The following is a 16,942-nucleotide window of genomic DNA, read 5'->3' as shown; positions in this document are numbered from 1 at the left end:
TCTCATTTTCCCGGCCACAAGTTCGGCCAAATAAACAGTTTCATTCTGCAAACGCCGACTGCTTTCTTCGTCGACGTCACGACCACGTGACATCTGGTGGAGGTGCTGCTCGTTCATGTTCCGGACGCCCCCGACAAGCCTTGAACCCAGCCCACGTCGCGAAGAAGACACCGACACCATCAGCGGCAGTCGAGCCAGCCGCAGACTGGAAGGACTACCCCCACAATACGGACCCCTACCGGACAAGACCAGGATCACAACGAAGAAGACAACAGCCACAATGACAACCGCTGTGGCGCCTACAACGGTCGTCATGCATCAACCGAGGGAGCCGCCGACATTCCGCGGATCACCATGCGAGGATCCAGAAAGCTGGCTGGAGGCATACGACCGAGTCTCCACGTTCAACAACTGGGACTGCGACGAGAAGCTACGCCATGTCTACTTCGCCCTTCAAGATGGCGCAAGGACCTGGTTCGAGAATCGAGAGTCCACGCTAACATCATGGGACCTCTTCCGCACCGGATTTCTCAACACCTTCACGAGCGTCATCCGGAAAGAAAGGGCTGAAACCCTTCTCGAGACCCGTGTACAGCTCCCCAATGAAAACGTCGGACTGTACACCGAAGAAATGACTCGACTATTCCGCCATGCCGATCCAGCCATGTCCCGAAGAAAAGAAAGTTCGCTTCCTGATGCGGGGAGTGAAGGAAGAACTCTTCGCCGGACTTGTGCGCAACCCGCCGAAGACGGTCTCGGAATTCCTTTCAGAGGCCACCACAATCGAAAAGGCACTAGAAATCCGCACTAGGCAGTACAACCGCCGCATTCCTACGACGACCTACGGGGAGGTTCAGGCGCTGCAGTCTGATGACCTGCGTGACACCATCAGAGCGATTGTGCGGGAAGAGCTGCGCAAACTGTTACCTTCGCCGCAGCATCAAGTGCATTCAATCGCCGACGTTGTCCGCGAGGAAGTCCGGCAATCGCTTGGAATTCCCGAAGCACCGCAGGCTCAGCCGGAAGCAATGAGCTATGCTGCTGCAGCCCGACGCAACGCCCCACCCCCTCGCCCACGTCAAGACGCCGCGTCGCCGCAGCAGTTCCGCCGCCAGGCACCGCCGCCACCACCACCGACGCCATACCGCCCGCCGACAGGACAACGCTGCGCCCCCCGAAAGACCGACGTTTGGCGTGCCCCTGACAACCGGCCGCTCTGCTATCACTGCGGGGAAGCCGGCCACACATACCGCCGATGCCAGTATCGACAGATGGGGCTACGCGGATTCGCCGTTAACGCGCCGCGCCCGCAGCCAGGCGAACGGCCTCGCGACATCGACGACTACCTCACCGGAACACAGTGGGAAGAACGACGAGCTTCCCGCTCGCCGTCGCCCGGCCGCTACATGTCACCGCACCGCCGGCAGTACACTGGCCCAAACCGGGGCCGGTCGCCTAGCCCGTATCCGGGAAACTAAGGGCAGCAACCGATGGAGGTGCGGTTGCTGTACGACGAAATGCCGAAGATCCTCCGCGGCCGCCGACGACGACAACGCGACGAGACCTTCAGAACACGACGCAAACCGGACGGAGCCCTCACGACGAAACTTCGCGGCCCGAAGAAAACCTGACGACGCAACGTAGAAACAGCGGGACAAATCGACGAAGCCGTGATCCGACGCCACGACCTAACCGCAACGCAAGACGACGAACTAGCGACCTCGATGTCCTTATCGACGGCCACAGCATCACAGCTCTCGTCGACACCGGAGCCGACTATTCCGTCGTCAGTGGGCCATTCGCCACCAAGCTGAAGAAAGTAAAGACCGCTTGGAGTGGACCCGAAATCCGGACAGCTGGAGGCCACCTGATAACACCGATTGGTGTCTGCACGGCGAGAGTCACCATCAATAACCACACTTATCCTGCGAGCTTTGTAATCCTACAAAACTGCTCCAGGGATGTGATACTCGGAATGGACTTCCTAAGTGACCACGGCGCCGTTATCGACCTGAGGTCTGAGTCGATAACACTAACCTCAGACAAAGCGCTCCCGCCCCACCCGACGCCAGGGAACCATGCACTGAATGTGATAGAAGAGCAGGTGACCGTTCCGCCGCGCTCCAGCGTCATTATTTCCGTCGGCACTGAAAAACCTGCAAACCTTGAAGGCGTAATCGATGGCGATCAGCAACTACTCCTGAATCGTCAAATTTGCGTCGCAAGAGGTATCGCCGAGCTGCATGACGGTAAAGCAAAGGTACTGCTGACAAACTTCAGCCACGAATATAGGCACCTCAACATGGGTACGACGGTTGCCTACATCGACGAATGTGTAGCCGCCAGCGATGCTTTCGCCCTCTTCGATGCTGCCGAACCTGCTTCGACGAATAGAGGTCCCGAACCGGATTTTGACGTCAACCCGAGCCTTCCGAAGGTCAAGCAAGACCAGCTCAAAACCCTGCTCCTGCAATACAAGCACTGTTTCTCGTCGTCCTCGCGGGTCCGACAAACGCCCCTTGCTAAGCACCGCATTATAACAGAAGAAAATTCTCGACCACTCCGACAGAGCCCCTACAGAGTTTCGACGCGAGAACGTGAGGCCATAAAGAAACAAGTCGACGAAATGCTACGCGACGATATCATCCAGCCTTCAAAGAGTCCGTGGGCGTCACCCGTGGTATTAGTGAAGAAGAAGGACGGGACACTGCGCTTCTGCGTTGATTATCGGCGCCTGAATAAAATCACGAAGAAGGACGTGTACCCCCTCCCACGGATAGACGACACCCTGGATCGACTTCACAACGCAACGTACTTTTCGTCGATGGACCTCAAGACCGGCTATTGGCAGATCGAAGTAGATGAAAGAGACCGAGAAAAGACCGCTTTTATAACACCCGACGGCCTCTTTGAGTTCAAGGTCATGCCTTTCGGTCTTTGCGCGGCACCTGCGACGTTCCAGCGCGTCATGGACACCGTACTGGCTGGATTGAAGTGGCAGACGTGCCTTGTGTATTTGGACGACGTCGTCGTGTTTTCCTCGACCTTCGACGAGCATCTCCGGCGGCTTGAGGCAGTACTTCAAGCAATCAAGACCTCTGGACTGACCCTGAAGCCAGAAAAGTGCCGATTCGCATACGACGAGCTCCTGTTTCTCGGTCATGTGATCAGCAAGTCTGGAGTGCGCCCAGACCCGCGGAAAACAGCGGCCATCGCCGACTTCGCGCCTCCCACCGACAAGAAGGCCGTCCGCCGATTTCTCGGCTTATGCGCCTATTACAGACGCTTCGTCAAAAGCTTTTCACGCATCGCCGAACCACTCACGCTTCTCACGAAGACTAACGTGGAATTCAGGTGGGAACCGGAGCAAGTGCAAGCATTTGAGGAACTTAAACGACGCCTGCAGACGCCACCCATACTTGCGCATTTCGACGATTGCGCCGATACTGAAATACACACCGACGCAAGCAGCGTAGGACTCGGTGCCGTCCTTGTGCAAAAGACGGACGGGCTTGAAAGGGTTATCAGTTATGCTAGCCGGTCATTATCCAAGGCAGAAGCCAACTATTCCACAACAGAAAGGGAATGCCTCGCCATCATCTGGGCTACGTCAAAGTTTCGCCCCTACCTCTATGGCAGGCCCTTCAAAGTTGTCAGTGACCATCACGCCTTATGTTGGCTAGCTAACTTGAAGGACCCTTCAGGTCGTCTCGCACGATGGAGTCTGAGGCTTCAAGAATTCGACATTACCGTCGTGTACAAGTCCGGACGAAAACACTCTGACGCCGACTGCCTCTCTCGTGCCCCCGTCGACGCGCCGCCGCAAGACGACGACGATGACTGCTTCCTCGGAACTATAGGTGCCGACGACTTCGCCGAAAGGACAACGAGCCGACGCGGAACTGGGGGGCCTTATGGAGTACCTCCAGTGCAAGACCGCCGTTGTTCCGAAGGTATTCAAGCGAGGACTGTCGTCGTTTTTCTTACGGAACGGCGTTCTCCAGAAAAAGAACTTCTCGCCACTTCGAACGGACTATCTTCTTGTCGTGCCCTCATCATTGCGACCAGAAGTCCTCCAGGCCCTACACGACGACCCGACGGCTGGACACCTCGGTGTTTCCCGCACGCTCGCCAGAATACAGGAAAAGTACTACTGGCCACGCCTTGCTGCCGACGTCGCCCACTACGTCAAGACTTGCCGAGATTGCCAGCGACGGAAGACACCGCCGACTAGGCCAGCGGGACTTCTGCAGCCAATCGAACCACCTCACCGGCCGTTCCAGCAAATCGGGATGGACCTGCTGGGGCCGTTCCCGACGTCGACTTCCGGCAACAAGTGGATCGTCGTAGCAACTGACTACCTCACCCGCTACGCCGAGACAAAGGCATTGCCCAAAGGCAGTGCCGCGGAGGTAGCCAAGTTCTTCGTGGAGAACATCGTCTTGCGTCATGGCGCCCCAGAGGTCCTCATCACAGACAGAGGTACCGCCTTTACAGCGGACCTAACTCAGGCGATCTTAAAATACAGCGAGACGAGCCACCGCCGCACCACCGCCTACCACCCGCAGACCAATGGCCTCACCGAGCGTCTAAATAAGACCATCGCCGACATGCTCGCCATGTACGTCGACGTTGAGCACAAGACGTGGGACGCCGTCCTTCCGTACGTGACCTTCGCTTACAACACGGCCGTCCAAGAAACGACGCAGATGACGCCGTACAAGTTGGTCTACGGAAGGAGCCCGGCGACGACGCTCGACGCCATGCTACCCAACGTCACCGACGAAGAAAATGTCGACGCCGCCGCTTACTTACAACGTGCCGAAGAAGCTCGACAGCTGGCCCGCCTGCGCATCAAGACCCAGCAGCACACCGACAGCCGTCGCTACAATCTTCGACGACGCTTCGTCGAGTACCAGCCCGGCGACCGTGTCTGGGTCTGGACGCCAATACGACGACGCGGACTAAGCGAGAAGCTTCTTCGACGATACTTCGGACCGTACAGGGTACTTCGACGTCTCGGCGCACTCGACTACGAGGTTGTCCCCGACGGCATCACGAACTCTCAGAGGCGCCGTGCTCGACCCGAGGTCGTGCATGTGGTGCGCCTTAAACCGTACTATGCTCGTTAACGCACCTAAGGACTGTAATGTTTGCTTTCTTTATTAGTTTTCTTTAGTATTGCATGTATTCATGTTCTGTTTTTAAGCATCGGGACGATGCTTTTTCAGAGGGGGGCATTGCCGCAAGTCTTATATTTCATGAGTTCAAGCTTCACCCACAAAGACTGTGGGCAACGCGCTGCGCAGGCCTCGCCGTGATGTGTAGGAAGCTTCGCGATAGTTTTGGAACAATCCGTTAAGATTGCGCGCCGCACGAGAATGTTCCAGCTTTGTCGAGAGATAACGCCGCCAACAGCGATATCGCTGGAAAGTTCGATAGCACCTGTATAAAAGCCGACGCACTTCGCCGCTTGTCAGTTGATCGACGGACGACGCCCTGTTCGCCGCTATCATTGTACAGCGTGTATTGCTGTAGTTCTAGTTCTCATTTTCCCGGCCACAAGTTCGGCCAAATAAACAGTTTCATTCTGCAAACGCCGACTGCTTTCTTCGTCGACGTCACGACCACGTGACAATATCATCAGGACAACGGGCAATGTGCGCTTGTGTGCCATCACCATCTCATCCGTGAGTAAAATAATTTTTTATGTGTTACCTCAATGGCTGCGCTTACAATATTGTCATCACACAAAATATCATTCCACAGGCATTTGCTCTCAACAGAAATTCAGGGGCTTTATCTAAGCATACTTTACAACAAACTGTTTTAAGACCGGTTGCAGGCGCCAGAATTCATAGGACAGGTGCGGCAAGCTGTCGCTTTCTACAACTCTCTGGAACAAAAAAAGGAACTGCATAAGCCGAAAAAGGTTTGCTCAGGCGTCATAAAGTCAGCACTCTGGACAAGCTTCACACTGTGCGGAGTCAGAATACCAGTTTTACTTTGCTAATCCACGGCAGGCGGGTTGTGCATCAGGCGAAAAAAAAAGCGTTCATAGCGACGGGGGCTACAGGGAAACAGCTCACAAATATAAAATAATTGCAGCTGTGGGGTTCTTCAACATTACCACGATGTCTCTGCATCAGGGAAGTCATGCAAGTTGTTCTCAAAGAGCGGTTGCTAGGTCATGCCGTGCAAGGCTAAATAACAGTCCAAATACAGTCATGGATCCAAATATATGTTTGCAGTGTCAAAGCAGTGAAATTATAGCGCAATTTTGCTAATAATATATCTCAGTATCACAACTTAATTTTCTGCGCCTAAATTTGCTTTAAAAGATGGACAAAGAAGCAGATTGCTCAAAACACTCACCTTTTCGTTCGGAGGTTAAGCCAGCAACTAAGCATTCGGGGCTCACATAAATGACGCGAAAGGTTTGCTGCATTTTGTTTTGCCCTGCAATTAAAGTGTACAATAGATGTTTTATTGTTTAGCCATGAGATGAGAAAGACTTAAACGAAAAGCTGAGAAACACCTTCACTAGTTTCGACCCCCTAAAAGTTCACTTTGGCGAGAGTACAGCAAATTGTGTTGAAATAATCAATATCAAAACTGTAGTATACATGTGTATCGACGACGAAATAACATTAAGAGAGAAGCCGTTCCAGCTCGGGTTAAAGTGTGTGGTTGTGTGTGGTCGTGCCGAAAAATTATCATCGTCATGAACAGGTATCTGCCAAAAAATTTGGGCAAATGTCACTACTCACCGAAGGGGACACCGCACATTGCCACAAAGAGGAAAGAATGAGGGAACCCTGACAGCCAGTACAAAGAGAGAGTAAGGAAGGAAACAAGAGATAAACAAAGAAAGATACGGAAAGAAAGATGTAAAGAAATAGAAAATAAAAATTCCTGGCGAAAAAATATTGGAAAAGATATCTTCGCGAGTCGGGATTCCAACCCGCGTACCCTCAATCCGACTGCGAGCATCCTAAGCACTAAGCTATCCAGACACGCTAGCACAGCATACCATAGCCTTGTATAGTAGAGCATAGCAAGGTGGTGGGAAAGGGAAGCGGGCGTGAGGAGGAGAGATGTGATGGTGTGGAGGAGAGAAACGAAAAGGGGAGAGAGTAAGGCGTAGAACAGAAAGAAATGCTGAAAAAAAGAAGACAGATAGTACATCAAAGAAAGGAAAAGAAGTAGAGAGTCAGAAAGAAAGAGCAAGCAAGGAAGCCGCGGCCATCGACGGAGAGATCGCGCGCAACCTCCGCTCTATAGTGCATAGCCTGGCGGCACCCTATGATGTCCCGAGAGTTATGGGACGTCCTAAGAAATTGCGTACTCCCGAGGCGGAAGCCGCGCATATCGAAGCTAGACGTTTCTCTCGACGGGGAGTAAGAGCGGCAACTGGTCGTGCTTCGCTGGGCCAAGCTTTGGGCATAGATAGGCATGGTTTGCATTTTAACATAATCTATCCCTGCAATGCTAGGTTACTTTTGCGCTACTTAACGTGGTCGCCCCAAGGCATTCTTTCGGAAAGTATAAAACGAAGTGTTCTAAATGCTTTAACAGTGCGCAGTATTGCGCCCTTGCATACTAAAACTACATCGGTGACCACCTCGTGTTTTCTGTCCGGAAATCCATAGCTTTTATTGGCAGCAATAATATTTCTAAAATTGCAAGTTCAATTACCTTAGAAGCTTTAGAAGTTTTACTGAAATGTATGTCACGTCGTGCAGGCGGAGTAGAACAATAATGCAATGATTAATCGTTATTAACTAAAGTTATTCGAAGTTAGCAAGGGTTTAATTTCATCTACCATATAGCCTCAGACTGAAATTGGAGGCCTAGGCGAAACATATGACCAAAAAACAAGATTCTTGATTATATTTCTAAAATTTGTGAATTTATGTGTTCATATTTATTGAATATATTATAGTGCATACAGTTGCGGTGGATGTAAGGTGGAACTGAGCCGTGACTTTCGCGTAATAAATAATAAGATTGCGTGGACCTATCCATCCATTATATTACCTAGTATTGCGTGGACCAAACATCCATTATATCACCTAGTAAGAGTGGATTTCTGTCTTTAACGCAAATATTCGCTGAACTTCATACACATAACATGCTTGTTTAGCGTCTGTCTTGATTAAAATAATGCATGCTCCCGTTTATAATATTAGATTCAGGATGTTGTCAGGTGTTTCCCCTTTAAACAAAGCTGAGCAAGAGCTAGGCTTTTACAGCGAAAGCTGTTATGAGATCATTTCAGCGGCCGTTTTTGGCGCCGTAGGCGGCGGCGTCCGTAACCACCATCGATCAAACATGAATAGCCGTTCTCCTTGCTGGCAAAAAGTTAAAAGGGAGACCGTGACGGGTCACGTCATGTTTAAGGCAAATAACCGAAGTTGATTTTGACCGACAGATACTTCCCCGTGTTCTGTCTTCCAAACCCTACGACCACGGCATTCAACCAACAAGACCGAGTACAACATACGCAGATATACTGCAGGTACATGATCTTCAAAGGCAAACTTTCCGCCATCAGGCTAATGGACTTGCTAGTGGACTTACTAAAGCCGAGGAGGCCCATCTGCGCAGGCTCCAAACCATTTCGTACAGCAGACCAGCCATGATGGACAAAAGAGACCAAGAATAATTTAGCGCAATGTGCGAATTCCGTAGCAACCGCGCTGACATGTTTCCCATGATTTCTTCCTGCCAGTTTAATAGAATCCACGCGCGAATTACGGAGCCCTCATGGGAGGAGGGGCGGGAGAAGGCTTTGTCCAGCCCAGTTCTCGAGGATCAGCGGAGCCCTGTGGAGTAGGTGCGGGTTTCAGCTCAGGCCGGAGTCCCAGAATGGGGACCCGCTCATTGATCTCTAGCACTAATGCCAGTGAACTATAAGATTTTCGCAATAAATGTTTTTTTTTAATTCATTCATTCTACAAGGCACCGCCAGAAACGAATCAGAACACTGTACGTGAGAAGAAGCCGACTAATCGCCCGAGCGAATCGGGCTCCATCTTTTTGCCTACCTTCGGGTGCTTGCCTGTACGTACCTCGTAAATAGATTGTGCAGTGTATTTTCTTCCTTTATGGAAAAAAAGAAATGGCAATAGCAATAGAGGCTGCAGGGATCTAATTGATGGTATGTAATTAAGAAATTTACAGGGCTTTAATAGAAGCAGCTCGTGCTGGCATGTGTCACTCGCAGATCACTAAGTGTTTATTTGTGCTTAAAGAAGCGCTGACAGCCAATTGTGCCTTTCATGCTTTAATTGACAGCTTTATATCTGGCGATCCCAATATTTATTCGTAAATACCTTAACGTATTGTGGAATTGATGCGAACGCTATTGAATATGACCAATTTTGGTGTCTTTCGAAATGCTTCAAATTGCCCCTCGAATAGCATTAGGAACTACCGCCACGCCACATAGAAGCAGCATGAGAGCACGTGCTCCAAAGTTTAGCTGACGTCGAGAGCGCAGCTCCTGAATCGGGACCCCACGTGCAGCATAGACTGAAAAGATGGGTGTGCAGCAGCATGACCACTTGATAAATAAAAAGTGCGGCCTGTTGCTTGCCCCGAAAGATGCAGAGGCCGCAGAGTTGAGCGTGCTACTGCTGTGGCGCCGCCACACGGGTCGCACCAAGATACTTTAAAGGGGCCCTGTACCAGAATTTCACCCACATATTTCTGCACTGAAACGCGTCCTTGTATCGTCTTCAGATGAATGGAAAATAGTTTAAGAGAGCGACGTATGCAAAAAAGCTATTGAACTTCCCAATTCAAAATAAAAGCAGGCGACATGAATTGCCATATCCTTTCGTATTTCACTCAACCAGTGACGTATCACGCAGGTTTCGTCTGTCTCCAGTGAAAACGCGTCTTATATTTTTCTGTACTGGAAGGCTGCAGCACATCCTGACCTTCCTGCCTAAATCGGACGCCGCACTTCCTTACGGATTTGGTGCCGCACAGTTTAGGAAACGAGTCTAGGTAGCCGAATGAGAAGTCAAAACGTGTCAGAAGCAATTAGGGCACTCCGAATGGACGGACTTTGAACACAAGCTCCCGCCCCCCGCGTTGCTTTCTCATTAAAAAAAACATTTTAGCTCTTGGCTTTAGCAAAAATAAAGTTTGGCACCACCAACCACACGGAAACGACCTGCTATGTGTTCATACGTACGAAAAGATGCTGCTATAAAAGGTAAATAAGTTTGCATTAGGCGTTTAAACCTTAAGAATTAACGAAGCTGGTCTACCTTAGGGGCTTGACGTGGTCTTATTGGCTGATGTTAGGTCTTTCCTTGCCGTAGACAGAGTAGAACAACAGCATGTCACAGTCCTTATTGTGACATGCTGTTTGCAAATTCTGTATGCAAATTCCACAGCAAATGCTGTATGCAAATTCCACAGTCAGAAACTCACGTGCAAACCTGGCCGTGGCACACCCAGTAGAAGCGCGGGCCTTTGTCGCTCCTGCTAGGCTAGCGCCTTGGCGGGCAAACTCGGCATGGTGGCTGCGCAGACGGTCTTCGTTAGTGGTCGTGGCTTGGCGGCGGCTGCTCCTCGGCGCTTGCGCGGCAAACCGAGGTTAAACCCAGGTGGTGCGCATCTGCCGCTTGGCTGTTGCTAGGCAATAGCGCGGAGGGTTTCTTGTGTACGGATGGTCATTTTACTTCGAGTTTTCAAAGCTTTGCTGTTAGAAGTTCCAGGAACGCCCGCAAGACATATACCACGTCGTAGCCACCCGAAGGCCACCGCGAAAAAGTACCAAGGGCCATGCAGGAATGCGGTGGAATGAGCAACGCGGGCGCACTCCATTTGACTGAAAAGAATAATGCTGACCGATGAAAACGGCAACACTAGCCGTTAACAGTGCAGGGAAATTCTGTATTTTGCCATAAAGGCATGAATGGTTTATCCCCAATGCACAATCGAAAACGTACAGTGCACTGAAGAAGGCTGTGCTTTGCGCAGACCCTTCACCAGGGCTACCGGTATCACCTTTGCAAAACAATTGAAATCGATGCACAAACTGGTCCTTTCTCAGATCTTACAAACATTAAACACATCAAAATATATAAATTCAACAGAATAAGCGCAATGTAAGCGTGTGCAATATAATTTTAGGGGCGAAGCTCCTTAAGGCGGCACCCGTTCGTCCCTCGTAGTCGTAGTCGTAGTCCGTAACCAGTCTTACGCTTTGACCTCCAAGGTGGTGCCGGTGGGAGATTTTTCCTGTGCGTTGTTGAACAATAAAAAATTCGCAGCGGTAGCTAAAAGCCGACTTCTTCTGTCTCTCATTCCCATTAGCAGCCATTCTTTAGCTCCAAGGTAGTGCCTAGTGAGATTTCTCCTGTGTGTGATTAAACAATAAAAATTTTGTTCAAAACGCCGTTTATTGATGAAATAAACCAACGAAAGACGCCAGATGTTTTGTAAAAGCAAAACGGAAGAACGCCAGATGTTTCTAAAGCAAAAGGAAAAGACGCCAGCTGCTTAACGAAAGACGCCAGATGTTTTCTAAAGCAATGGTTTTCTAAACAATGAAAATTCGCAGCGTACATGTAAAATTAAAGTGAGCTGCAAGTCGTCATAACTCATCGAACCTTTAGTATAAACGCGCCCTATCTCACGTCGGTGATGATGTACTGGGCAGAATTCACGGAAGATTCACGCTTTACCGATGAACCTCCGCAGCTTCGCCCACTCATCATCATTCACTCCGTGGATATGCTGTTTTTATTTAGGAGTAGTCCAAATGAACATCATAAGCTCGGCGATCCTGCGGGCGTATGTCAAATTAGCAATGGGTATTGAGTTTGTGGCAAAGTACATCTCGGCGGGTCACTGCCTGTGGGGCTGTAGGAATTGAGAGGTGCTGACATGCCACATTCCTGTCGAGTACGATGGCTACAACGATGGCTACAGATTACGATGGCTACAGATTATGATGCACCATGTTGACAATACCTCCAAAAAATCACATGCTGGCATAGGAAAATAGCGAGTGTAGAGTTTAGCTGCGTTTCAAGTTCAAACAGCACATTTGAACACAATCTAGTTAAGAGTTCTTCTACGTCGTGTAGGTTGTGCAGAAGTTCCCTGACGTTCCACTGTATTGTTTTGTTCATAATAAAGGCGAGTTAGGATAGTGTGTTGAAAAGGAGGAAATTGAGCGGTTTTACAGAGCCTTTGTGAGACCCTGTAATTGGATTGTTTGCTTTTTTGGAGCGTTCAAGACATTCTCGCCCTGGCGCCGGCGTTCTCGCTGCCCTCAAAATAAATTAAGTTTCACGGAATGAGCGCAATTCATTCTTCGTAAAATTGTATGTATACAAAGCTATTATGTGAATGCCACATGTCGAACTCCAAATTTTATGTCAGTGCTTCTTTGGGCGTGTATGCATATCGCGATAATATCAATGAGTATGATATATTGCTTTGCGGTTATCTGATATGTTTTGATTCATGTACACACTGATGATAAAATCATCATTACAGTTCATTTGAAAGAAAGCGACCATTCCTCAAAAAAACTTCACGAGGATAGAACGGTGCGCTTGACCAACCTACCGCAACGAAACGTCACACTAACGAACGGAATAGAACAAAGTGCAGAACGAGCGAGAAAACTGGTTTGTTTTTGTTTTGCCTAGGTTTTCTCGGTTCACGCGTAGTTCAGCGCATTCTTTATCATTATGAGCCACCAACTCTTCCGATTGTTGACATTGTTGAGCATTAAGAAAAATAAAACAAACAAACGACACAAAATAGCACAGCTACTCACTCTGCTAGATATAAACTAAAAATTCCGGCATACTCCATGTACTGAAGTGATCATTTTCATGGGAAGCATCCGCGAAGTAGCAGCCTACGCCGGATTTTTTGCCTTGAATAAAGGGTTACAAGCTGGATCAGCGTCATTGGGTCAATTTTGTCCTGCGCATATCCTAGGCTTTCGAACCTCATCGACTACACTGGTATGAAAAGGGTACCCTGGTCCGACGTAGCTTCGAAACTCACGTTAAATGGACATCAATTTTATCGCAACCACAAAGCGCGATGATGTAATAGCGGTCGTGGGTGTGTTCAAACAACCCTTGACCATAGCTTGTCGAGTCAACGCTTATTACATTACTTTAAAAGCGGAGAGCGAGCACGGGAACCAACGTTAACGTTGCCCCAACATTGCTGTTGTATAAGCTTTGTTTCCAAACGTGTTTCAAGCACTGGCGTCGCTCTGTGGTAGAATACTTGGCTGCCGTGCAGAAGACGTGGGTTTGGTTCCGACTGCAGCAGTTAATTTTTGCTTCCATCAATTATTTAACTCATCGACACGATCGCCAACTCCAGTACTGCATTTTCTGTTAAACTGGCTATTTCATTCTGTCGATTCAGGATTTCCCAAGTTTGGGTTGATATATACAGAAAATTGCTTGTTGAGTATGCCTGCACACCATGGGCCGCGGTATACGGCGTGTACCTCAGTGGACAGCTTGAAAGAATTTCATAATGTGTGCAACAAGGAAGTCGCGTTATTCTTGTCTTGACCAGTGAACCACGTTCGTCATATATTCAGGTTTTCCTGTTATAGATAGATAGAGAGATAGAAAAAGAGAAAGAGAGAAAGAAAGAAAGGAAGAAAGAAAGGAAGAAAGGAAGAAGGAAAGAAAGAACGAAAGAAAGAAATTACACCATCTCCCGCTAAAGGGGACCATGAGGCGATGCGAAGCCGGAGCACTTGCACGATCGCGTTCCGTTGGCGTTCGTTGGGCATGCTACCGACCTCGCGTCGTGGAACGCGCAGAGGGACGCTACGCGCGTCGTATCGTCTATCTAGCCTGGCCGTTAATTCTCACAGGGCGAGCGGGGAACGCGGTCGACAGGCGGGCGAGAGGGGGCAGCGTAGAAGAGGAGAGAGAAGGGGAGGGGACGCGCATGCGCTCGAGCTCATCGCGGCGTTGCGCAGGAGAGAATTTCGGCATGTCTAGCTGGTCTAGCCCGCGTTTCAGAGGAAGTGTGGAAAGGGGGAGGGGAGAGGGAAAGTGGAGAGGGGAAGGGGAGGGAAAGTGGAGAGGGCGAGGGGAGAGGGAATGTGGAGAGGGGAAGGGGAGAGGGTGAGTGGAGAGAAGGTGTGTGGAGAGGATATGTGCATGCGCAGTAAGGGTGGTCACGCCGCACACCACCACCACCGGATTGAGCTCCGCCTTAAGATACTTCGCATCTAATAGATAGATAGACAGATAGATAGATAGAAACAGCCGCAGCGCCTGCGGTTCACTACGAATTGTTTCGAACCTAAGATGTCGTGTTCTACGACACACTTCACTTGTACATGTAAGATTTACTTGCTTCTGATGCTTCGAGTGCGTTCCTTTGAATATGCTTCATGCAGCATTTTAAAAATGCTTATCTGCTTTAGTGGAGAGCAAGTGTTTTGCGCACCGGGCGTGACACTTGATGGTTTTTCAGGCTTTCCTTTGTCCCCGATTGCTACTCTTATCAAAATATTCGCGTCACTTCTCATTTCGCCGTCAACGCACTAGGCAATGTGCCACTGTTTTGTGAAACCTAACTTTGACCCACACCTTGATGGAAAGAAAAAAAACTATTGTCACAGCGGCACGCTTGCAACACGCCCGTTACGTGTACTTTCACAGCTGCTGCTTTTATACGACACAGTCAGAAGTGGTCTCTGTGTGCATTGCTCGAAATGTTGTCGAGCAAGGCGGCATGGAGTCTGTCGCATAATAATGGGGCGAATAGTAAACAAGTAAACGAAGAGTAATATTTCTTTTCATTTTGGTGCCAATTAATAGACACCAGCCGACGCAATTCGAGACATCTCCTCAGTCAACTGCTTCTATTGTAGCTTTCACACGGGTTCTTTATAATAACGTTATTATCGCCGAATCTGACAGTGAACAAGAATTCAAGTTAAATAGTTGATGTAAAGAAGAACCCTTACTTCGCAATAAAAAAGATAATCCTAAAAAAATCCCGCTTACCCTTAACGACAACACGAAGTCGTTTATTGCTCTCGTTATAGAAAAGGTCAAGCCAAACTTCTCTAGAAAGAACAAAATTGACAGGACTGCTGAGGTGAACATAGCATTTCAAACGAATGCACAATACAATGGGAAAAATATGTTGTTTTCAAAGCACTTCTTTTGCAGGTTGAATCAGCATGTGTCTTGTGAAGGAAATGCATAAATAAATAAACAATGAAATCATCAACAGCACTTCTTTTTTGAAGTTGAGGTGCTTTATTTTTCGTCATATAATCATACATATACAAATATCTGGACCGATGTATAGGGAAGGCTATTATCCGGTCTAGTGTTAAAATAACAGACAAGTGAGGTGCAGAATTTAACAGCACGGCATTCTATTACATTTAATAATTTATAATAAACGGAGGTCTTCATGGAATATACTTATTAGTAATATTGGTACGTTAGAGATCCTGGTTCTCAAGAAAAAATATTTACTACGGTGCTTGATGATACGTGCGGTTTTAACCTCTAGGAGTAAAATAATCCAGATTTTAGAACCACTGAATTCAATAACTCTTTCACCGTATATATTACAGCATTTTCGCTAGTTCAGGTTACCTTTTAGAGTATGTCTGATTCTGCGTGTTGGAAAAGAAAAGAAGTTACGATGATTGGAAAAATCAGTGCACATAATGTTATTAACTGAAGTTGATATCGTGTGATTACATAGTGCCTTAACCGATAACACGTGCTGTGTTTGAAAAATGTCAGGATATTTGTCATTGCTGGTGTTTGGATAACTAATTATTTTCAGTGCCCTATACTGTAATTTTTGTAAAGGTTGCATGTATGTCTACTATGTCACGCCATATGATTCTAAATAAGAGCCAATATGTCTATGGCAAAACGCACTGAAAGGGGTTTGCGTATTTTTCGAAAAGAATATTGCCTTGCTTTATTGAGGTAGTAACAACTGTACCCGACCTACTTGCACACGTTCTGAATATGCGCTTCCCAGTGTAAGTCATGGTCAACTATGGCACGCAGATATTTTAACGAGACAACTTCTTGTATAGGATTGTTATTTGGGCTAATATTTATTTGATTGGTGTGAGCGTTATTCGCGTCCAACGGAAAACTACATATTTTGGTTTTATTGGTGCCCAAAGCCTTTGAAGAGCAATATCATCGCGGTAGCAATTTTATGTACACTCTCGGCGGGTTTTTGCTGTCGCCGTCATGACCCGTATAAGTATAAGCAAGCATATATATACATAAAAAGCCACAAACAAAAAATATTCGGAAGAAATGTTTTTCGAAGCCCATGACCGGGAATTTGAACCTGCAACCCCTTGCTCCGCAGCGCGCTGCTTTTGACGATAACGCCATGCGCCATTCGTTCTCCAGCATGCTATCGACAGAATACAAACGTATGAGACTTTGGGTGAAACGCACGGGGGCGCCACACACGGCGAAATCAATAATATGCGAGACGCAGGCCATGCTGCATGTTGCCTGCGCTACGTTAGCGTCGTATCGCTGGCGACCCGCGCTAGTTATAAATTTTGGAGTTATAGCGCCCTGCCACTGGTGACCAGTTGGCCAGGAGAAAAGAAGCGCACCCCGTGGCCCGTTGTGGCGCGAGCACGTGGGAACGCTTTGACTCTTGTAGGCTTAAGCTTCAGGAGGGAAGGAATAAGACGGCTGAAACAGAATGACAGTATATGTCTTACATGTAGCCACAATCGACGCCAGCAGACAACGCGATCCATGGCTTCACGTGTCACTGCCAAGGGCCGTCTTTATTTTCTTAACTTTGAGGTCACGCGCTATCCGGTTTTCTTAGCCGCGCCATGCAGGGCGCTCCAGGGTCTTGGGGCAACCCGAGAGCAAGAGTTCGAGAGTGGCTTGCGTTCTGC

This window comes from Rhipicephalus sanguineus, chromosome 7 (assembly GCF_013339695.2).
Source record: "Rhipicephalus sanguineus isolate Rsan-2018 chromosome 7, BIME_Rsan_1.4, whole genome shotgun sequence".
Lineage (NCBI taxonomy): Eukaryota > Metazoa > Arthropoda > Arachnida > Ixodida > Ixodidae > Rhipicephalus > Rhipicephalus sanguineus.
This window is presented reverse-complemented; position numbering follows the sequence as displayed.